The following is a 24874-nucleotide window of genomic DNA, read 5'->3' on the forward strand; positions in this document are numbered from 1 at the left end:
ATGCTCTTCATTTTCTTTTCTGGCATGATGCTGCATGAGTTATGCTGAAGCTTCTCTCTCTTTACACACTAGAGATAAATCTAGAAGAAAAAAAAAGCCTTGTACTGTTTATAAATGACAGATTGACAATGAAAGGTGACACAATAGATGCTGTTTGGCTGATAGCACTTCAGAAATCAGTGGCTATCACTGGAGAAGTCAACACGTGCTTGCAAAAACAAAATCCAATGTTCTCTCTAGATTCTTCAGCATTATCAATATTTAAGGCATAAAATAAATTATTAAAGAGTATTAGGGAAGAACAATGTTTTTTTTTTAATTTATAAAACAAATTCACCTGAAACATGGTAAATTGAAGACTGCTTATGTGCCTTACACCTTCATAATTCTTTAGTATATGAACTAAATGGAAATCAAAGTAAGTTGTTTTAACTTAATAATCATCCAGAAAAGTGACTTTTAATCACAAGCGTAGCAGAAATGCTAAGTTACAGCCTGTACCAGTGATTGAGCACCTGGTGGGAAGGCAGGGCCAACCCAAGGGAGCTCAGGTGCATGCAATGCAGCTGAATGACAGGAAGGGGTGGAGCCAGCATCCACCCCTTCCCAGACCTCATTGAAGGGTTGGCAGTGGAGGTGAGAGTGTCTCTTCTGAAGGTTTTTGTGTACCTGAGGCCTTCCAAAGGTAAGTAGCTTTTTTTTGTTCTTTTTTTTGTGTTTGCTGTATTTGGTCTTGTACTCGTTTGCTGTAGCCAGAGGCTCTGCAACCCTGCTACTGTCACTGTGCTTTCCATTGCATTATGGTGTCACAACAAGTCATTCATAGTTTCCATTGCATTATGGTGTCACAACAAGTCATTCATAGTTTGGAGTTAGTTATAGTTTGGAATCTCTGCTCCTGAAAAGCTGGTGTTCAAAAAAAAAAAAAATAAATAAATCTGAAGGACAATTGAGGGTATTATACTTTCTCTAAAATAATTCAGAGCCAATGACACACAATGTTTACACAGGTAGATCAAATGAAAATGCAGAGTCACTGACGTACACCTCCTTCTGAAGATACAGCGTTGTCAGCAGCATGTTTCCATGTCTGGCACAGTGGACATGACTGCAGGTTAAGCAGAGGAGTTATTGTCTGTAAATGTGTCAGTAATCTGAGATGCCTCACTTTCTGAGCAAGTGCAAAGCCCTTGTAAACTGTCCCTTTTTCAGTAGCTTTTATAAGACAGTCAGTCAGAGAACAGAGGTACTCAGAGTTTCCTTGAGACTTTCAAGGATCTGATCTAAAAACAGATACAAGTGTCTCAAATTAAAATTAAGCATATGGTACAGTGTTTCTTAAGCATTAATTTTAAGTCTGTTTTATCTTACAGTGGTTATATTCCACATGCTGCAAGTAGAAATCTTAGGTGTTTCAGAAGAATATATTCACTTAGCAGTAAGTGATGACTCAAAATTAAGCCAACAAGAAAAGTGAATAGTTCATAAAATCTGTGACGCAAACAGGAATAAAATTGCTTTTTCCTAAACATCATACCGCATCCATAAGGTTATTTCATGTTCTCAAGACCTTTCCTCTGTAAGAGCTATAGTAGAAGTAGAAAAGATAAGAATATCAACAGAGATGATCAATCAAAATTGTGGAATATTTTCTGTACAAATAATAATTTTTTTAGGCAAGAACTCTTCATACAGAAAGAAAGCACAAAAGGAAGATACAACAGACTATAAAATTAGAACTGTGATGAAGAAGATGAATTATGTTATTCCTCATAAAGAGGAGGTTGATTGTAAAATGGAATGAAGTAAACCCTTATTCACATAACGGATACTGTCGCCATAGAAAGCTGTAGCATCAGACTGGTTCTAAAGTGAATGCGAACACTGAAAGAAAATGCAGTCAAAGGATGTTAAATATAAATATATAAAATAAAAGGATATTTGTAAATACTATGTAGTGATGTTTAATTTTTCTCAGAAAGTCTATAAACTGTAGAAAACTAGGAGCTGCATAATTTGAGTGCTCTGTCTTCTGCTGGCCATCCTCCTGGGACAGAGTACTGGTCTAGGCACATCTTTGAAGCTCGCTTTCATAGGAGTGATTATCAAGGATACAGATATCCGTTAAACAAATTACTATAAGTCAAATTAAAAAGTTTAAACATCATGTTTGTGATCAAATATATCATAAGATAGTATATCAATTAATACATGATTAATAAACATAAGCTAAGTAATGACAACTTCAATTTCTCAAATATCTGACTTATAAAATACATGCTGTTTAGTTATTGCAGCTATCATTCCAAGACTATATAGTGGTACGCCATGCATGTTTGAAGAACAAGTTATAACTTATTAGTGGTCCTAAAATAAAGGTGTTACATTTTTGTAAAGGCTTGACTATATATATAAAATAAAACTGGCCATTGATAAGTATGTTTTTGAACTATTACATTGATATTCATTGGATGGGTTCAGCTTCTCTAATGTCCTGTCTTAGAGAATGGACAAAATAGGCTGCCTAGAGACAAGAACAAAAAAGGAGCGGACACAATGTTACTTCCCTGAACACTCTCTTGGTCTCCACCAGTTTGCTGCTCAGGGACTGCCTGACACACAGATGTCTGTATGTAAGTGTATATTTAATAATTCATAGCAGCATTACACTTTTGTGAGCTTGTTCTGTTTTTCCCTTGGTATTGTGTAGCTGTTTATCACCATGTAGTTTTCCCTCTTGGCCGTGTCCTCATAAGTCACCCCTTTCCAAGAGAGTATGTATGACTGTTGTGCTCAACAGTGTATTGTACATACAGAATGAACACACAAAGTATGTCTGAGTATTATGTTGAATGGCACAGAATCTTTCAGTACAGTAGTAGTAACCTTTCATGTTCCATCCCCATTTTTACTATGTGTACTTTCTGAAGCTATTAATCCCATTAAACGATCCTTCTTTTTATATCTTTGCTTTCTTGAAAAGAAACTTGAGTGAAGGCACAGTGCTGAGAAAGGAGAAGGTTAATTTTTGCTCTCAATGCCATTAAATGACCACCTTGGTCATAGCGATTTAAGAACAGAATAATGAATTAAAAAACTTGTGGAGATGTTCTTCCTCTACTTTTGCTAAATTGTGTACTTTCATATATGAGAACTAAGTCAAGCATCTGAAATGAAGTACTAAGCTCAGGTCACTTTCAAGTAAAGTTTGAGAGCGTGCAGAGTTTTACTTCACTAGGATATTGTTCTACCCATCAGACTATTTTATTGACATACAGGACATTCTATTTTTCTTTAAAGGTAGAAAGCTTTGAGATCTGAGTGAGAAAGCCTTCGATAAAGCAGTCTTGTCATCTAGAAAGTTTAATTTCAAGGTTATACTTCAAATACTATTTGCAATATTCTGAGACTATTAAATGCATATTTGCTAAGGAATTTTATATTTTTTCTATGTTCTTTTTTTTTTTTGTGTGTGTGTGTGTAAATGACTTCACATATGCCTCCAGCATGGAATCTGAGTGACTGTCGTGTCCATGCAGTATGTGAAGCAGTTAACCTAGTGAGAGCAGGGAAATTAAGAGATTTCCATTCTAAAACTGCTCTTAAGATCTACTATCTCCTTCTCTTCAAAACCATCTCCTCTCTTTACCTGTTTCCTAATTCATTAGTATGGAAAGGCCAATTAGTCTGAGAAAACAAAAGGAAATAAAGTTATTGGAAATGTCAGCAATGATTAACACTGGGAGAGCCAAATGGCTTATAAACATTTGTAGGCATTCTTCCATTTTTAGGAGAGATATCATCAGGCATTACTCAGGATAAGGAGAAAAATTTATGACTTGAAGAGATGGAACATTCTAAGTGATTAGGAGGAAAATATTCCTTTAGTTTGTAATGGCTTCTCTGTCAATAAATCTTAACACATCATAGAGTCATCAAATATCCTGAGTTGGAAGAGAACCACAAGCATCATTGAGCCCAACTCTTGGCTGTAGAGAGGAACAACTGAAAATCAAACTTTACATCTAAGAGAGTTGTCCAATCATTTTTTTGAACTCCAGCAGCATGCAGCCACAACAACTGCCCTGAACAGCCTGTCCCTGTGCCTAACCAACCTCTTGGTAAAGAACATTTTCCTAATATCCAAAGCAAGATATGATCAAATCCCCTGTAGAGTTATTTTATTGGTGGAGAAAAGAGTGAAATATACAATGAACAGTTCTTCATTATCAGGACCCAGGCCAGAGGTCTTATAACTTTGGCATAATTCTATGCAACATTCTATAGAAAAATGACACTCTTCCCATCTGTTTTGACTAATCCAAAATAGATGACACTAACAATGCACCTTGCTGTTCCCTAAACTCACGTTCTTGCCACTTAACCAAGTAGATGCTCTTCATTTTCAGTTCTCTTCACTGTACATCTTATAGATTCACTCAGGAGACATTGTTAATGTTGATGAAGATCCTGCTTGTAACTGAGCTCATGCTGATAAAGACAGAAGAAAGCCAGGCTGTTCTGAAGCTTGTTTGAAGATTAAATACATCTGGATTGGACAATTTTGAATTTGAAACCATGAGAGGCTATAGTGATTCATTGTGAATTGAGGATGAAATAGCCATGGCAGCCTTCCAGCATTAAGGAGTATTAATTGAGCATGAGGTAATGCAAACACTTACCTATTTGTGACAGAAGTTAAGTTCCTCAGGCAGTCACAGTTATTGAAATAAAACTTGGTGGAAGGTCTTAGTGTTATCCAGAATATATGGCCATCTTGCTATATTTTTAGTGCTAAAATCCAACTAGTATTCAAAGTGAAGAACTGTTTTAATCTGTTTGAAAAGTTAGAAATGTAGGAGGTGGAGATTGCAGTAATACATCCAGTGAAAGTCAGCACTGATGCAGTTCTGTTCTGTTTTCATTATCTGCCTTATTAAATTCTCAATATCTTTTGTCTTTATCTGTGAGTCAAAACCTGGAGATAAAGTCCCCCAGACTTCCATTGGTATGAGACAGAAACAATAATCCATCTTGTATTGCTTGCTACCAATACTTTGCTATTGCATCTAAAATGAAAACCACGGTTCAGGTTCAAGGGCAGAGTATCAGACTGAACACAAGCAATAAAAATATATTTATCCTTTACTGACATCTGAGATAGTACTTTCCAAAACAGTACTTATCAATTCTACATACCAGCTCCTGAAGCGATGTGCTAGTCCTGCCAGTAGTTTTCACTGAGGATTCATACGTACAGTCTAAAGACAAACCTGCATGTGCCATTAGATAAGCATAGATTGATATGCAGTTCTGTGCAATTTCACAGACCAGGTGATTTCAGCAGAAGTTCCTGCTGTTCCTAATTATTCCTCAAGATTCAAGTTTTTTCCCTAATGAGAGAAAAGAATATATATATTCAGAAATATATGTATTTGTGTTAAGATAGCTAATGCCTATAATTACACCTTCCTTCCTTCCTCACGTGACAGAAGTTCATTATTATATTCCTTTCAGGCTTAGGGTGTGAGATGGGCATTCCAAGCTTTCCTTGGTCAGCCTGAATATTTGTGGAATAGACTCATAGACTTCTAAACAGCTCCCAGGCTCTGTGTATGTGCACATATATATGAAGTCTGTTCTTGAAATGATGCAAAAATATATTTATTCATTCAAATTATATCCTTTATAGTTCAACATATTTAATGTATTGTTATTTTAGTATGGTTTGTCTTATCCAAGGGAGAACTTCTGTTCCTGTACGCTTTCAGGAAGGGTATATCAACTGGTATAAGGACAAAATTAAACTTGTTCTGAAAAGATAAATGACTACTTCCAAAAGTAGGAAACATTTTTAGCATGTTATTATAATACTATGCAGAGTAATTTCAAATATTTTTTTCTTCTTCTACCTGAACTTTGAATTGCATTATTTCACAGTTTTGCCAACCTGAATCATTACAGTTGCTCTAATGAAGAGAAGACCATCTCTTTTTATTTTCTTATCTACTTACTATACAGTATTGTAATACTGTGTTATTTTTAAGAACTTTTAATGGTGCCTTATACTCAGAGGATTTATCCCATAACTTTTTCTGCATGCTTTATTCTTTTCACACACGCATTTATTTTCAAAGAGTTTTTTTGCATGTGTGAGTTAAAAAAAAAAAATCTTATAGCCTATATTTAAGTACCATTTTTTATGATATTTTGCCTATCAACAGTTCACTTTTCTAAGGGGTTCCTGCAGCATTTTGCAATATTCTTTTCCAAAATGAACAGTATGTTGTAATTTTACTTCCATGATTTCCCTGAAGATCCCTTCAAACTTTGCAGGGATAATCAGTTCTCTTTAATGAAGGTATTGACTCTATTGAATAAGTAGACAGCCGCATACACATAATATGAACTGGCAACTTAGTAGAAGATCACAGTTTATCGATATGGAAGTCAGACCATCTATTAAAGGGAAAACAGCACAGAGAAGTGATAGAGAAACTTGTGAGTCATCAGTAGGTGCAGCATGCTCTCAGGAGCCATCCTGCCTGCTTGGAAAGGGAAAAGGGACTGTTCTATTCAGTGTTTGTTGGTGAAGATCGTCTGTAAAGTGTATGTATGTTGTTCCAAATGTTATGTTGGCAAACACTAGTGAAGGAGCTGAATTCTGCCACTGTAAGTTCTCATTTCAACTGCTTGAGAAACTTTTGCTCTTTGTCTGAATTTTCTAAATAGATTTGATGAATATTTGCTGACTTGGGGGTACTGGTGGATGGCAAGCTGGACATGAGCTAGAACTGTGCCATCAACCCAGAAAGCCAGCCGTATCCTGGCTGCGCCAAAAGAAGTGTGGCCAGCAGATCAAGGGGAGCTATAAGAAGGAAGGGGACAGCCTCTTTAGCAGGGACAGTTGTGACAGGAGAAGGGGAAATGGTTTTGAAGTAAAAGAGGGGAGATTCAGACTGGATATAAGAACACAGTATGGGTGGTGAGGCACTGGGACAGATTGCCCAGAGAGGTAGTAGATGCCTCATCCCTGGAGACACCCAAGGTCAGGCTGAACAGGTCTCTGAGCACCCTGATCTAGCTGTACAGGTGTCCCTGTTCCTCTGCAGGTGAGTTGGACCAGATGACCTTTAAGGGTCCCTTTCAACTCAAAAGATTCCATGATTCTACAATTTAGATGTTTGCTATCTTTCTTGCACTGATGCATTTATGAGAGTTTGTAAATTAGAGTGATTGTAATCAATCCAGAAGGTTCTGAAAGGTTCTAAAGTATGAGATGTTGACTTCTTAGACAGAGTAAGGTACATGATACAGCAGAAAGCAGATATAATTGATTTTGCCCTGACTGACATTACTGTCATTGTGGTAGCTAAATCAAACTATACTATGATAGTTTAGCAGGCAACAAAGATGTAGTGTTCAAACAATATCAGATAATAAAAAGAAATGAGGAAAACCCGTCAAACTTAGGCATACCTAGTAAAACATTAGTCGTGGGTTATATATGGAATAACATTAATTTGTTGGGGAGTTTTTGGTGGTAAAACTTTGAGGAAGAATTAATGTTCCCATAGAGAAATAGAGGATCTTTATCTCCAGTAAAAAAATCTTTGAAATACTACCATTCCAAACACACAGAGCTACCGTGCTGATCATAAATTTGCAAATTCTTATGTGAAAGCCTTTCCCTCACATCTGAGGGAGTGCTTCATATACAATTTATATTATTTATAATAAGAATGTCAAAACGCAAAGCCTTATTTGGAGAACATTTATCTTTATTTTACCTGTCTAGAAATCCAACCAAGTGAAAATGAAATACTTTATGGTTTTCATAATCTCATTTATTCTATTACATATTAAAGCAGATAAATAAATTCTGTGATTAAGATTTTCAGGCACCTGTAGCTAGGCACCTGCCCAAGTTTGCAAAATGCTGAGCTCCTGCTAGCTTCCATTCATCTCAGAGATGTGCTCTTTTTATGTTTTCTTTTTTAAAATAGTTTTTACTTTGTTGCACATTCACTCAGTTGCGCTACAAAACAATGAAACATGGAAGCTTGAACAGGTCTTAAAATTCAAAATGGATCAGACAAACAAGCATGTCTTTAGCCTGTCTGCTGATTCAGAATTTAGCCCCAAACTGGTCTGTCTGTTACTGACAGTTAATGAATAAAAGTACATCAATTTTTACAATTTTTTATATTATGTAAAGTTAATGAGTTCTGTGAACTGGTGTTCAGCAGATGATAGATAGAAATGGCAAGACTGAGCCTTTTGATGGGGAAGTATCAGATATATATTTGGAGGTTATTTAAGAGAATAGATTATTCCACAAGAATAACTTTCTTTTTAAAAGACAACCCTTTACAAACAGGGGAGTGTTTTGTTCATTAGTTTGTTTTGACTAGATGACTGGTGGTACAGCCTGATTTTCTCCAGTGTAAATCGTCACGTGCTATGCCGATTTAAATTGTATTACTGTAGTCTCTGCTATTGCTATTCTAACTATCTCATTAAAATCTACCAAATCATTCCAGACGAGAAAAACTGCAATCAAATTCTGGTCCTTAATTTAACTTAACCAGAGAATGGTACTTCTGTTTGTAGGAGGAACTTTTTGAAGAGGAATAGGTATTGATAGAGTTTGCAAGGAAGAAAGATTGTATCTGAACTTTCTTTCTGAATTCTATTCCTTTCTCATCATATATGGAGTTATACTTTCTGACAAGAAGCTCTAACAGAAAAAAATCTGATTTTGTTTTTCTCTATCTGTTATCTGCTTTATATGTAACAGATCCAGTTAACAAAAACTTTACTGATATACCTCTAGTTTGGCTTTATATATAGAAAATTTTTAACTTCAGATGTTCTTTGAAATTGTCAGATGTTTGATAAATTTGGCTGGAAAGTTTTGTTAGTGTTGTAGATAAGCATATGTTAACTTTACTCTTTCCTTGGAAATAAACTTTTAATACGTGAGATAGTGCTTCTTAAATTGTCAAATTAAGAAACAACCTATATAAAAACCACCTCAAAATGTTGAACAAATTAGAATAGTTTTCTTTCTGAGAATTTCTTCCTAGCATCCAACCTGAATCTCCCCTGCCACAACTTGAAGCCATTCCCTCTAATCTTATCGCTAGTTATATGAGAGAAGAGGCCAACCCCCACTTCATCACAACCTCCTCTCAGGTAGTTATAGTGATCAATAAGGTCTCCCCTGAGCCTCCTCTTCTCCAAACTAAATAACTTCAATTCCCTCAGCAGTTCCCGATATGACTTGTGCTCCAGACCCCTCACCAGCTTTGCTGCACTCTGAACATGCTCCAGGGCCTCGATGTCGTCTTGAAGTGAGGGGCCAAAAACTGAACACAGCACTCAATGAGCGGTCTCACCAGAGCTGAGTACAGAGGGATGATCACTTCACTGCTCTGGCTAGAAACACTATTTCTGATACAGGCCAGGATGCCATTGCCCTTCTTAGCCAACTGGGCACGCTGCTGGCTCATGTTCAGCCAAGCATTGACCAATACCCCCAGGTCAATTTCTTCTACACAGTCTTCCAGCCACTCTGCCCCTAGCCTATAGTGCTGTATGGGGTTTCTGTGGCCAAAGTGCAGGGACCTCGCAGTTGGTCTTTTTGATAGAGAATATTATTTGTAAGTGGCAGACTCTTGAAAGGAATTCAGTTTACAGCCCTTAATTATACAAGAGTTTAATAAGAAATATGTTAGGTCAGCACTATGGAGGTAGCTGTTTCTGAAGACAATGTAAGAAGTCCTGAAGACAAAGTTAATTTGGTCCTAACAATGAACAGTTTAGTGGTCAATCTTCTTGACTAATACGGGAGTTTGAACTTAATCGTGGGAAAAATGAGGCTTTGCAAGGAGTCTCCATGTATTTACAGTTTAAGATAATTCATGTGGTCAAAGCCTGTGTCTCACTGAGTTTCTTGCTAGTTCTGAGAGCATGAAGAGCAACCTTCTTCCTTTGTCTGTATCAATGCATACATCAGAGTTAGGAGGCCTGTGTCCATAGACAGTTCTCAGGCATTTGAAATAAAACCTCCCCCTTTTTGCATCAGAAATGAAGTATCCAGAGATCTAAATGAAACATGCCAACTGTTTCTCTTCTATATACTTAGTGCAAAGCTCACATTTTGGATAGTTTGGGCTTTTTTTTTCATGTGTGGCTTTTGTTGGTTGGTCAGTTGTTGGAGGATTTTTGCTGTTTATTTTGCGTGTTTGTTTTGTTCTGTCTTTCCTCCAATTTCCTCCATTATTTTACAAATAATTGACTCTTGCCATTATTGTGTTTCTCTATTAATCTACTTTGACTTACAAACTTCTCTCACAGTAAAAGAGATTTCATATATTTTTATAATGTGCCGCTTTCATTTACAGTTTACATTAACTGTGCAAAATACCGTGCATCCTTTTTCAAAAAGTAGAAACTACTTTTATCATTCAAAATCACAAGTGTCTCTATAGGCCAGAGTCATGAGAGACTGTAGAAAATATCGTCGTTTTATGATAGCCGGTTGCCCATTATTCACGAAAGATTTACTGTAGTAAAGGAGAAGGCTCTTGCCAATCTTTAAAGTGCAGTTTCTACAATGGATAACTTCAGTTCTTAGAAGGGCTAAGAGCTCCAACAGTGGAGAAGCAAGAAGGGAGGTTTTGAATCATAGTCTTTGATGCCCACATCACGTTTCCTTCCAGATAGTACTGTTCACACTTCAATCTATCAAATGTTACTCTGGGGAATATGGGCTAATGCAGTCATCTACTACTAAGGACATAGTGACAAAGATTTTATCCTGTCACACACTGAAAAGAGAAATATGGTTAAAGATAACCTCTGGACACCCATCATGTATCCAGATTATGAAAGGCAAACACTGAAACACCATATAAGACTTGCATTGAATACTTTATTCCCTGCTAAAATAGCTTAAGTTTGGGTGGATTTATTGCCAAAATGGAGCTGAAATAATGTAAAGACAGGTTGTCTTGTTTAAACTACAAGAATGTCTGTACGTATGATAAAAGTGCGAGTTCTATAGCTAAATCTTCAAGGTAATTTTGAGCATTACCCATATTGTACCAAATGCCTTTTTGCCATTGAATTTTCAAGGGTGGCTATCAGGGATATCTTAGCAGATGCTTTGTTGGATTCGCTGTTACTGCATTTCACAATGCACTCTAGAAATAGAAAGCCAGCTAAATTGTCTCAACAGTAGAAAACGAAGACACTAGGTCAGATTTTCAATCCTGTTTGATGTTTTTCTTACAGTTAAATGAGCTATATAAAAAATGAAAGGCTTTAATCTGCTAATTGTATTTTTTTCTTTTATTTAAATGTAGGGAAACCATTCATATTAGCATCAAAACATCATCTTTAAATACCAAGAATCCAAATTATGCAGCTGAATGGATCAAGAGATGAATAATCATGGGATAGAGTAATTCTTGGTCTTCTAAGAAAATCAGACCTGTAGAGCTGAAATGTATATGTTTCCACATGCTGTTAAAACACTTTCTCCTCCTTCTGGTCAGTAATGTTTTAATCAGTTAGTCAGTTCCAGCAGTTTTTGGCAAATAAATTAATTCAAGGCTTATGAAAATAAGATGTCTGTTTTTCTATCTAGCATTATCAGTGTTGCAAATGTGAAGAATAATAGTAGATTACTATGCAGTATGAGGAGGGTACGTAGGAGAAAGCACTTCTCAGTTGTCCCAAGGTTTGTAAGTCTTCCCATAGGTTTACCCAGCACAGCTGGCACTCATGAGACAAAAACCAATGGAAACAGACTTCATTAGCTAAGGTGTTTGACAACCACTTCTTTGCCTCTAGACTTCCAGTGGGAATCAGGTCAACTGAGTAGTGACAAACTAATTACTGTTTGATATCTGTCTGTTTCATCTGCATGATTTCAGTTCAATTCCCTGTGGGAAGCATTTGCATCGTGAGAAATCCAGTACTGCAGCAGAGCCTGTTCTATGCCAGAGGCTTTGCTTTGAGAAAAGAGATTAGAAACTTCATCATAAATGCTGTACTGCAAAGATACTTAATTTCCCTGACCTATTGTAGGTAGAAAGCTAGTTTCCATTCATTCCAAAAGGCAGTGACTATTTTAAAAATAGTTTTAAGAAGCATGATAAAGCAGTATAGGAAAACAGCTTGTACTCTTTTCTCTGTAGGTTAGAGAGCTTCCATATATCTTGCTTCTGTCAATACAAGGTTCTGGAAAAATTTCATTGAGTTTGGATCAGACTGTCATTTCATTTTATATATTAAAATAATATATATATTTGTTTTGGTTTTGTTGCTTGGCTTTTTTTTCTTTTAAGAATTAGCTAAGTCTTGGATAATGTACTTCAAGTGTTTTACTTCAAGTTTTTTTATAGAATTTTATAAGTGGACTGTGAGACCCCTTGACTAGAGATCCTTTTGTGAATCCCTGACCAACAGCTGATTATAGTTAACCTAACAACTGCATACTTAACTTTACCAGAGGAAAGCAAAGAAAACAGAGATGATTTTTAGTTAGGTGACAAATCATACACTTCCAATTTAACACTCTAATACAGTAAGAGGTATAAAATGTATTCTGGTTCATTACAGTTATTTCCTTCAATATATCTTTAAAGGGTATGTTATTAGTCTGTCCTAATGCAAAATGATTGGCTGAAACTAATCTCACTAATGAGGTTCATTTGTTCTTTGACAAAGCCATAAATAGTTTTCTCAAGAAAAAACTTAACTAATAGTTTAGCCACAGCCTTATAATTAATTTTCTTCTCCAGTGCTAGCAAGCATGGAAACAAACAGTAAATTTTTCATTTGTTCATCTCTTCAGAACAACTGTTTAGCACAGATATGCTTGATTAATGGATTTAATTTGTTCCCTTCTCCTGTAGTCTGTTTTCATATTACACTGGTTATCAGAGGATAGGACAATAATGTGGGCATTCTCATTGTACTGTATTCCATCAGTGTCAGAGCTGCCTTCTAGCTCTGGGTCTGCATCTTTAACCTTTGTAGTCTCACTGAATCTTTCATCAATCTGTGTTACAGTCACCTTGGAGAGGAAAAGCAGAAGCATTCAGTCAGCACTTACAGGTAGTAAAGTGTGTCATTATTTCTTACAAAATGCTGGCAGCGGTGCACCTTTCATTTCCAACAGAAATATGATTTGTGAGGTGAGCTACCCTACTGTTAAGAGAGGAAAACTCAAGTTAATAGTCTGGTTACTACCTGAATTTTGCATTTATATTTATGTGTGTGTGTGCAGCAGTGTGTATAAGAATGCACATATATATAAAATTTTATTGATTTTTTAAGTTTATGCACATATACTACATTTTTGTGGTTCTAAAAATCACCATTACATACTTACAATTTATATACCTGTTTCAAGTAACATCATAAAAAATAAATAGGCTTCAAAAATTTCTATTTCACAATCTTAGTTTCCTCTCAGTGGAACACATAGGATCATAGAGACATGCCAAGTTTATTCTAAGGTTCAGAACAGCAAAATGCCATATGATTAGAAGGTGCCATTTTCTTTCAGATTCTATTATACTAAAAATGATTGCAACCAAATTTAGTGGCAAATATTTTACTTCTGTAAATGGCACACTACAATCTTATGTAATAAATCAAGTGCATGAGATCATTAAAAACTACTGAAATAAAAATATATTTCAGAGTGTCACCGTGGGTACACATCATGTAAGTTCTTTGAGGATGATGGGAAAAATAATTTTAGTGGACTTGTAATTTGTTTTCCAATTCAGCAGCTGTCTAATTAAGAGTTACACATCTGTTGGGTTGTCATATGTATTTCAGTATTACACAGAGGTGTTAATATTTACCTATGTTCTCCTGATTTCAGTAATATATATATGTTGTGAAGGACAGTCTAGGCCAAAGAATCTTCACCATTTAACTAGAGAAGTCCAATTACTCAAGTGGGGGAAAAAAAAGAGATGAGAATGACCTGCCCTATATGTTGGTGTCACAGCTAAGGGTAGATCTGAGATTGTGCTTGGATGTGCAGTCCACAGAGCATACTGACTGTCACACTTGTATTTAAATATCTACCATCCATGTTATTTCTGACCTTATCAGGATGAAATAATACCATGACACACAGTAGATGTTTCAGTATTCTGTTGGATAAGGAGGAAAGACATTTGTTACGCAGAGTTTGCTTTAAAAGAATGTTATATTAATTCCTCCATTTCTCAATAACTATAATGACTCAGCAAGTTGTAAAATACTTATACAAATTTTACTCATTTCTCAGGTTCACACCACTCATTTTGCATATTTCAAACGTAGTCTGAGATGGGGACTGAAAAGAAAAAGTAAGCATAGATTGATGTATGTGTTTATTCAGTTACTTTTAACCTGATGCATCCTAGGAATGTAAATTTTGTAAAATGAAGAAAAAAGAGAGACAAAAAAAAAGCCATGACTCATGTTCAATAATAACTTTAATTCACATCATTATCGTAACATCTACGGCCAAAAGTAAATCAATAAAGAAATTTTAAAAAATAGTGTTGTGTTAACTGTGATATTTTAGGAATATTGTGTAACTAATATTGACCAGGATGACAGCTTAGAAAAATGTCGTTCTAGTTCCACTTTGTTAGTATGTTTCTCTGTTTCCCCTTGTTTGAAGTTGTTGGTTTTTTTTTCCATTCAGTTAAACACAGTTTGGTTTTCAACTCTAGATCCAAACTATCATACATACATACCTATATATATATGGCTCTCCTGATTTTGAGAATCTTCATACCAAACGAACATTCTCAGGTATTAAAGAGTTACTGTATGTGAATTTTACCCCTTGTTAACCAAGTATTGTGATTTTCAAAGGTTTGAGAGGAGGTCTTATGCTATGATTTAGCCGTGTGATTCCACTGATAAATGACATTGTGAACTCTACCACGTTATTACTTCCACTTTTTTATGACTGCTTTGTATTGTTGAGAGAGAAGAATATATTTGACTTTTATCACTTTTTATCATTTCTTGCTGTCTAGATTAGCTTTAAAATGCTCTTGGTTAGCAAAGAGAATCTAAACAAAATAATTATTAAAAAACAACAATACAACAACAAAAAACACCAGGAAAGGATGATAGCTCATTCAAAAAATAAAAAATAAAAAAAAAATCAACGATTCATGTAATCCAAGTACCTTTAAAAATATCATCCACAGTCTTTTGAGACAAGCTACTCTATGGCATGAAAAAGAAGCAAACTTCCCAAACAAACAAGGAATTTGACTTATAATTATGTGCAGTTGATAATGCACAAACTTTTTTTTAAAAAGAGCCCTTTATTGGTTCTTTAAATTTCTTACATTGGTCTCTGCCTCAGGTTGAACTCTGCCAAGAAAACCTCAGCCAAAAGAGCTCATATCTACCAAAGAATACAGCATTATTTTTCAAATCGGAGAACAAAATAGTTGATGTCTTCTTTTGAGAAACACTATACATTCTTTGGTGAAGATACTGAATGTTAGTGGACAAATAGTCTTCACAAGCTTTTTTTTTTTAATCATGCACAAATCTGCTAAGTTTGTCAAAAGCTTCCAGTTCTTGCTCAGTTAGTTCAATACAGTCTAAAAGAAAGCAGTTCATGCTGGACAACATGACTTGCTTGGCAATACTCAGCTTCAGGCCATGACCAAAGCCATGTACAGAGAACTTCTTGAGTTTGTGTTTCATGACCCTGAGGAAAACAAAGAGAACCATGCAGTTCAAGTGCAGGTAGGGAGATGGATCTGGCCAGAAAATGTCTATGGTAGGAGTTTCAGGAGCAAGTTGTGGGGAGCTGGAGAACATGTAACAGGGGAAAGAATAATGTGGGAAGGAGCCTTCTACAGAGCTCAATGTAGGAACTAAGGTAGACTGAGGGTGCTACGGGCTGGAGCGGAAGCAAAGACATATTTTATATGCTGCTAGTTAACACTTCAGTCTTTCCACAGATAGTCCATAACTGCATGTAGTTTATAAATATTCAATGGATAGTAGCTGTTTTTGTTTTTAATACTATGCCAATACTTTGGAGACCAAACTATAGATGTGCTAATGAATTCAGTGAATATTTGAAAGTATATTTTTACATTGATTCTTACTTTAAAACAAGTAAACAAAAAAATCCCATCTTGAAAAAATCTTTCCTGAGATTGAAACATGAATGATTTACTATTTCTGATATCAAAAATTGAAAAAGTCAACATTCATTTTGCAGATATGTTGTACAAATAGTTGCATAGTACTAAAATATGCAAAAATTCTATGAGGAAATAAACAGTTCTGTTTTTAAATTAGAGTATGAAGAATATGTGATGTTGAATGCCATACAGTAATAGTGGATTATAATAAAATTCTTGGTATTATGAGTGCATGCCTTCAAATCTGTAGGGAAGAATGAAGAATAATACAGCAACGAAATTGCAATTCACCTCTTTTTGTGTCTGTACATTAAAGTTGCCTTGAAACCACAGTTCTGTAGCTTCCCAGTTAAGGAATATTTTATTTTATATACTCACTGATGATTTTTTTTAATGTATCACTGTGTGTGCACATCTCTGAACACATAATATCTATTCAAACTCCATCATCAACACGAGAGCTAACAAGCTTGGAGATGACTTAGTGAAAGGTCAGGCGCTTCATTAAAAACCACTTGTCAGCCATGGGAGGATTTCTAGGAATGGTGAGCTATGACAAAAACAACTCGGTCTACATTATACTTCTTCACAATTAATTCTGAAGAAATTAGAGGCAATTTAGAGGAATAGCTGAGAGACTAGTCAAGATAAATTATACTCATCTGTACTAAACTAACGTACTTCATTGCCCTGGCAATTAAAATACTGTTATCTGTATAGAAATGGCCATTATGTCAAGCAGCATGGGTTTGTAATCCTCAGTCAAAAAAACATGCAATAAGTTTTTCTCAGGAGGCGTAATTGAATTCAGAAGCCCTGATAGCACATTCAACAGCATATTCACCTTTTGTATTTACTGGGAAAAGTGTCCTGGTATTTTTGGTATAGGGGTTAGAAAATCTGCTTGTTCAAAGAGAGGAATTGAAAATTGCTTAAAGATGACTTCTGATTAGAGAGATTGTGAATGCATTTTGTACTTGCTGTGTTCCCCATACACTAGTAAACCTAGAGGTGAAACAAATGCTGCATTTCTCCTGTTTGACAAAGCTGGAGGCTGTTCCAAAGAGATGCTACTTCTTTGCACCATTTTTGATCTGCTGTCTGAAGGATGTACTCTGGTTTTAATATAGCTTTAACTTGGCATGCCCATGACCATTACAAGAGCTGGAGTAATTCAATGTATGAAAATGAACTGTTGAAACAAGACATTTGTAGTTTTAGAATAAAGTTCTTTAAGTACTCTGATCTGACACATTGACAGAAGAGTTAGCAATTCTGAAGGGACTAATTCCCTCTTAATGCCCCGTTATGCAATCTGAGAGCAAAGAGAATGAACTTGAAGTAGATACTGTTAATTCAGAGCAGGCAGGGTAGAATTCACTACTGATAGCAAGTCGCTGCAATTTGTATTTAAAACAGACAAGAAAATTTACTGAGTGTTTACTTTAGATGATTAATTTTTCAATGTTTAAGAAAAAAAAGTTATCCAAACCTCAAGTGAACTGTAGCTGAAGGGAATAACTGCTGTTGTTTCACTTTGGCAAAAATTTCATTATAGTTTCCTTGTAGTACTCAAATACTCGTAATAATTAAAGCCAGAATGAGAAGCAGGAAGCAGATGGAAATAAATACATATTTCAAAACCATATTAAAATTCCTGGCAAGCAAATTAATTTGTTAGAACATTCACAAGTAGCTGCCATATAAGAAAGAGTGGTCAGGCTCTGGAACAGGCAGCCCAGGGAGGTGGTTGAGTCATTGTCACTGGAGGAGTTCAAGAAACATTTAGATGTGGCACTAAGGGACATGATTTAGTGGGGAAATATTGGTGGTAGGTGGACGGTTGGACTGGATGATCTTGGAAGTCCTTTCCAACCTTGGTAACTCTATGATTCTGTGATTCTAAGATGTGTAAAGAAGAACTTTTTATTAAATTCAAGCCTGTTGAGTTAGTTGATCTTTTTTCCCCACTTTGGAAGTTCTCTCTCTCTCTGATGACATGGGAATACTTTTTCCAGTTTTGTTCCAAAGCCTGAATATTCAAATTAATTAATTTGGCATTTCCACAGACTTACTATGATTCAAAACCCATTTATTGTACATTTCCCAACCTCAGCTGTGCTCTTGCAGCTTCCAGAGTTCCTCTCTCTCTCCCCTCCTAAAACTGACGTTGGATTGAGGGAAGGTTAAAATAGCAAAAAATGAACTGGTTTATATTTGCCAAAGAAGATGGAAAAGACAAAGGCACTTTCCTCCCCTTCCTCCCTTTCCTTTTTTTCCTGTAAATATCTAATTAGCATTTGAGACCAAAAAGAGGACAGCTGAGACTTATTATTAACTGCTTTTATGAAAGAGCTATGAAAATACATAGATCAGATGGAAGACTGAAAGAGGATCTGATAAATGTTTATAATATCTAAAGGAAGGTGGGAGGTAAACGGATGAGGCCAGGCTCTTCTTGGTGGTGAGTAGTGATAGGACAAGGAGTAATGGCCTAAAACTTGAATGTAGGATGTTCCATATTCACATGCGGAAGAACTTTACAGTAAGGGAGATAGAGCACTGGAACAGGTTGCCCAGAGAGGTTGTGGATTCTCGTTCTGCGGAGATAATCATGACCCTCCTGTATGCCTACCTGTGCAACCTATTTTAGGGAACCTGCTTTAGCAGGAGGGATGGACTCAATCCTCCTGAGGTCCCTTCCAATCCCTGCAATTCTGTGATGGTTACTCTCCCTGGTAGACAAACTGGTAAGAATGTCTCTGAACATGAAACTCATACCAGCCTTGACCAAAATCTTAGAACTATGAAAAAAATCACAGGGTAATAAAACTAGCTCTATAAAGCTCTCAAGATGTATTTCAATTATACAAATTATATTATTACTCTGATGACAGAGACTTAGTTTATGATCTCTTTCTGGGATTGCTTGTCATGTAATAGCTGTATTTTGTAATAATTCTATTTTCTGGACCTGCTCCAAACTATGGAGATGAAGTATTCTTGAGCTCTTGCAATAGAAATTCTCTATCAAAAAAATGTTTCCTGGGTTCTTATGAGCAACCATTGTGCTGATACCAGCAGAATACTCACAGAGGCTGGAATCAGTCTAAATTGAAATTGACTGAAAGGAGCTCACTTGAACAATTTTTTGCTTGCTTTAGTTCCAGAAGGACTCTTTTCTGATGACATTTAAAAAAATATTTTAAAAAAAGCCTAATCTTGGTCTTCATGCCATAGATAATGACTACAATGAGATTGCACTGGCTTGGGATTTCATTTGTTCTACTGAACAATGCAAATTCTCCAAGAAATTCAGATCTCTGACTCTCTTTTTTCTCTCCTGCTTATTGTGCAAATAGATACGCTGTCACAGTTTGTGTTCATATCTTCAATTTTCTGTGAAAATTCATCTGGAAAGCTTTCTTTATAATGCTTCTGGTAGTGTTTGTATTTAAACAACACTTAATGGTGTCAAGATGCTTTTTTTATGAATAACAAAGATCTTGAGAACCTGCAGAGGCCATTTTGGTGTGCATTTTCATGCCAATCCCTTTCTGATAAAAGCGGCATATAAAAATATTTTCCAGACAGATTTTATTTTGTTTTATTTTAATTCTAACACACAAGATAATAGTTCATGTACAAGTGCAGCTTTATGCTGAGGTGAGGGAGATTTTGTCAGAGATCTCAGTGAAAGCTCACAACATATCTTCAATCAAGGGAAGTCTCCCCTGTGAATGGGAACAGTGACATAAAGTGTGATATGAGGCAGATTAGCTGTGTCTTAGTGTCTTCTGGCAGCACATTATGTTCGTGTCATGTTCTTGAATTTCATTTACAGATAAGCACTGTGAGTAATTGTAGTGTGCATCTTAAAATTGTAATCTACTTTTGATGTATGGAAACGGAGGAAATTAGATTGAGAGAATCTTTCAAATGACTTTGCATGTTATTTAGCTTTAGTGTATGGTTTTCCATAAGCAACGCAAATTGTCTCTTCCACTGTTTCTCTTTAACCTTTCCACTCTCCTAAAAGACTGTACTTTAAGATAAGAGGAATAAATTTGTGGCCACCAAGCTATTGAGTGAGTAAGTTTTCATGATTTTTCCTTAATGCAATAAGTCCTGGTGGTCTTGCAAGTCTGAATAGCGTTAATGTCCATACATTATCCTAATGGTCTGAATGTCATTAATATTCCACCTTAAGCATCAGTAATTACTTTTCAAATGATACTTAACCTTAAAGCAACATCTTTAGGGAGCAGATTCTGCCTTACTCCCACACAGTTATATCCTGTGCAAGAAGTGATTAGAAAATAGTAAATGAATTATATGAATTCCCAGTTGTTCCTTGAAATCAAACAAAAAACAAACTTGTGAAATATGGAAGTGTTCAGCTTGAATTTAACAGAAGAAACTCAGTTGGCACATGGACTTCATAAACCAGTGATGCCATTGTGCATTCCTCAGCAGCTGACAGAAAATTGCCATTGTGAGAGGAAATAGTCTGAAAATACTTTTATGATATGTTAATAAAAGTCTTCCCATCAGCTTGGTTGAGAATCTGTGGAAAAAAAGTACTATCTTGAAAAATTCAGAATTTAATTTTTTTTGAGGAAACCTCTACTTTAAATACCGGCATTTTCAGTTAGATTTCATTTTGTTTGGCTTCTGAGTGTGATGACAATTTCCTCCCTCACTACACAATAAACATAGACAGCCTACCCTGATGCCATCTCTTCCTACTATATCATATAAATGACTCTTCTATGAATTCATCTCTATTCAAAGCTACAAAAGGTAATTATCTCACCTTACACCTAAAGGTAGTCTCTTTCAACCACAAGTGAAAAATGACCTATATGGATCATGCCTTGAAATTGACCACCTCACAATGGTAAGAGATGAAATTTCACAACGTTATAAAGAACGGCTAGGAAAGAGTTGTTTTGCAAGCAGCTACTCTCCTTTCTGATAGATTTTCCTTTCTTTGGGAATTAAAAGTTATCTTTGCATGGAACTCATGGTAAGGTGAAACATTACATATATCCCTCTTGTAGATAGCAAATGAATATTGCAGAAATATTTTATTGTATTATTGCTACTATATGCCATCTCTGACATTTCACAAATATCATTAAAGTGGAAGAAGCTCAGTTGTAATAAGTTTAAGATTTAGCATAAAGAGGAGTTATATGTACAGATTTTCCATGCTTGAACAGCAGTCTAGCCCCTCTGGAATATGTGAGTGTTTACTAACAAATCCACTTTGCTGGCAATTATTGTTGCAAACAATTAGCCCTGTATTCACTTCTTGGCTGCTCTTCAAAGTAGAACACTATTTCTCTGAAAAATATTTTGACTTAATTTTAATGGTTTTTTTTGTGAGCCAGACTTGCAGGAGATACCATTTTTCTAATGATCTTTTAGTGGCTGATGTCCGGTTTTATTTGTCACAGTGAAAGGCTTTGATATCCATAAGGCATATGGGCTTTAGCAGAAGACACAGTGAGAGAGAACACAACACAGTGCTTTGTTTAACCTTGACTTTGGTATTTGAGCAATATTCCAATGTATAACACTCAAGTCATCAGACAAAACTGAAACAAGAACTTTTGTTCTGAAGATCACTCACAGTTTCCTTCAAGGCTTTTTCAGCAAAGGCTATGCTACCATATGGGCTTAGTCTCATAACTCACTGGTAGGACTTCACTCCTATAAATTCCAAGAATTGATAAAAATGGCTCTTCCTCTGAGTTTACTTCATCTTTGAGTCGATTTGAGATGCTCAGGGATCATATTTATATGTAGTCACTTTGAAGATAGCATTTCCTGCAAGGCCACTTTCAAGGGACTGTAGCTGACAAGCTCAATTGTTTGCACACAGTGATACATATATGTGTGCTGGAAATATTTGTCATAGCTGAAAATGCCATTAATTCAACCTAATAAATTCACAGTTAATATCTCAGGATGTCTTACATTTTTTAAGTATACTGTGGGTTTTCAATTGAAAACAATAACAAAAACAATGAAAACAAAAGAAAAGCTTTCCCAGCATACATCCTTCCCTGAATACTGCCACTCTCCCCTCTTTGCATGCTTAGATCTCGCTTAGTCTTTTGCATCTTAACAAAAGTTTGCAGGCCTCATGCCAAATGAGGTAGCAGGAGCTTGTCAGAAAAAGGGACAAAATGCAGGGCAGTATGGAGAGGAGAGGACACTGTCACATGCATAATTATACTCTGTAGTATCAGGGGAATTTCTTATGTGATTTCTCAAGCTAAGTAGCTATTCCAGAATGGAAATTTTTCTTTGCTTTAGCAAAATATTTCTCCATTCAAAACTGTTGGGAATTTTAATTCAAATAAGCAACATGGATCATTGTTTAACAGATCTGGAATTTGTAGTAAATGACTTAGCCTTATCATTGCTTTTAGGGACTTAAGAGACAATTAAAACAACTCATGAAAGTGGAAAATCCCCCAGGAAGACAGAGTTTTGGTGCTCAACACGTATGGTGTTATAAAAATAAAAAGAAGTTTACTCTGAGACGTATATTTCAATAAACAAACAAACACAAAAGGATTAAAGCTCTTACTCAGAACTTAATTGAAAAAGACCAAAGGAAATGGTTCTACTAGACATCAGTAGTGTCAATTAGCATCGGTTGCTCTGAAAGTAATGCCTCCCATTTATTTCCATGGAAAATATAACATATAAAAAGAGCACAATAACACTATTTGATAGAGCAAATTCTCAGCTACAAAATACTATTTGTCAACATAGTCACTGCCATTAGCTATGCAATATTGCTAGCAATGAGCAAGAGCGTGCATGGTGTGCTAACAGAAATCTGCATGGTTGTCCAGAACGTGGTTTGTCTTTCATATTGCTGTTGCCGTTGCTGAAACCACCACCACATCCACTGTTTGGTCTCCACAGATTTTCAGCTAGCATCGATGAATGCCAGCGGGTGAAATTTTTTCTGCACAGAGGAATTCAGTGACACACCTTTGCTTCATAAGCACTTCCATGTCAGATGCCATTTTGTCAGACTGCACCTCCTCATGGCAACAAAAAGTAATGGAATATTGACGGGAAGGTTTAACCTCTACTGCCATACCACCACATCTGCCTCTGATGTTATGGGCCAACATAATAAAAAAGATGTCATTACTTTCAGATCAGCCCTAGTATATAGGTGAAAGCTGAATCTTCAGTTAAGGTAATACAACCTCTTTTTTTTCAGGGGAGAGAAAAACAACTAACATACTTACAGCTATTTCCCTTGCACCTTTCTGTGTCCATTTGTAAGGATCATTTTGTATTGTAAATTCTATACGTGGCCTAAAGCCATGTTTTTGTGTGTGTGGTTCTGACAACACTGGTACTGTTAAAACAAGTTGGGTTTAAGTAATTTTTTTTTTCTGCTTGTATGCTCTTTATCTTAAGGGAGATAATGGATTTAAAGAATATTCATTTTTACAAGAATACTCAATCACACACAACCTTGAGGTTATTGTTTTGGGAGCAATAAATTCTTCTGGTTTTATTCATTTAAAGGCTGATGCAATACCCATGGAAGTCAATAGAAGGTTATCAAGACTTACAGGAATAATTTAACACAGCTAAACATCCGCTTTGTCCTCAAAGATATGTAAGTAATCAATCATGTTTGAGTTTTGTTATATGCTTTATACTAGTAAGTATACATTAATAAGAATTACATAAATATAGAAGAGCTAATTTCTTCTTTTTTAAATAATATCAGATTTTTTAAAAAATTGTAATAATACTTTTACCTGAAATTTATGAAGAGAAAGTCTTCTATGTTATTTTCAAAATATTGCATTAATTTAATTATGGAAAATATTATGATGAGGAACATAAGATGCAATCTTAAAGGCTTATATTAAAATGCAATATGTTTTTATAAAAAGAGTTGTACATTCTACAATATTTTCTGCAAAAAATATTTCCTTCATATCTTTAACAATGGGGAACTTTTTCATAGAGAGGAAAAAGAAATAGACGAAAGAAAGAAAGAAAGCTCTGCGAGTGGAAATTGCACAGAAATTGAACAAATCCTTAGCGTCAATTGAGTCAGCTAGTGATTTCCTTACTCTAAACCAGATGAAGAATTTCAGTTCAATGACATTTGTGGTTTCATATTTGCTGTGTAAGCTCTAGAGAAGAGAACCAGGGAAGACAACTTTTTAGCAAATCTAATCACATTTAAAGAATGATTCTTTTTGAGTCAACTTATTAGAGATTGCTGTGGTTTAACCTCAACAGCACAGTACCACATAGCTGTTCTTCCCAGGTGGGATAAGGAAGAGAATGGGAAAGGAAAAGCTGCAAGATCTCATGCATTTAGATAAAAACAAAAATAGATAAAGCAAAAGCCACGCGTGGAAGCAAAGTAAAGCAAAACAAGGAATTCATTTGCTGCTTCTCATTTGCAAGCAGATGTTCAGCCACTCCTAGGAAAGCAGGGCCCACCAAATATAACAGGTTTCTGAGGAAGACAAGAGCCATCACTCTGATGGTGCCCCTCAGTCTTTCTTCTTTATTTCAGCTTTTATTGCTGAGCATGACACTATCTGGTATAGAATATCCTTTTGGTCAGCTGGATTTAAGCTGATTGCTTAAATATTTTTACT

At 35.7% G+C, this 24874-nt stretch overlaps 1 long non-coding RNA gene across 2 annotated transcripts; it reads left to right on the forward strand.

Annotated features, from left to right (window-relative positions):
* LOC110394466 lies at window positions 638-23845 on the forward strand. Of its 2 annotated transcripts, none has more exons than XR_002436037.1 (3): window positions 638-685; window positions 2504-2633; window positions 23775-23845. It is a non-coding gene; the product is annotated as an uncharacterized LOC110394466 (long non-coding RNA). The 2 variants fall into 2 exon arrangements; XR_002435815.1 differs by lacking the exon at window positions 23775-23845 and adding an exon at window positions 4434-4817.

This window comes from Numida meleagris, chromosome 1 (assembly GCF_002078875.1).
Source record: "Numida meleagris isolate 19003 breed g44 Domestic line chromosome 1, NumMel1.0, whole genome shotgun sequence".
NCBI classification, from domain to species: Eukaryota; Metazoa; Chordata; class Aves; order Galliformes; family Numididae; genus Numida; species Numida meleagris.